Here is a 202-nt window from a genome sequence, read left to right on the forward strand (position 1 = left end):
TCAATGGAGAGTCCCCACAGTCATTGGAGAGTCCCCAACCTTCACCATGAACATTGGAGAGTCCCCACAGTCAATGGAGAGTCCCCAACCTTCATCATGGACATTGGAGAGTCCCCAATCTTAGTCATGGTCAATGGAGAGTCCCCAGTCATTGAAGAGTCCCCAACCTTGGTCATGGTCATTGGAGAGTCCCCAACCTTGG

This window comes from Neopelma chrysocephalum, unplaced genomic scaffold (genome assembly GCF_003984885.1).
Source record: "Neopelma chrysocephalum unplaced genomic scaffold, ASM398488v2 Primary Assembly neopelma1_94475, whole genome shotgun sequence".
NCBI classification, from domain to species: domain Eukaryota; kingdom Metazoa; phylum Chordata; class Aves; order Passeriformes; family Pipridae; genus Neopelma; species Neopelma chrysocephalum.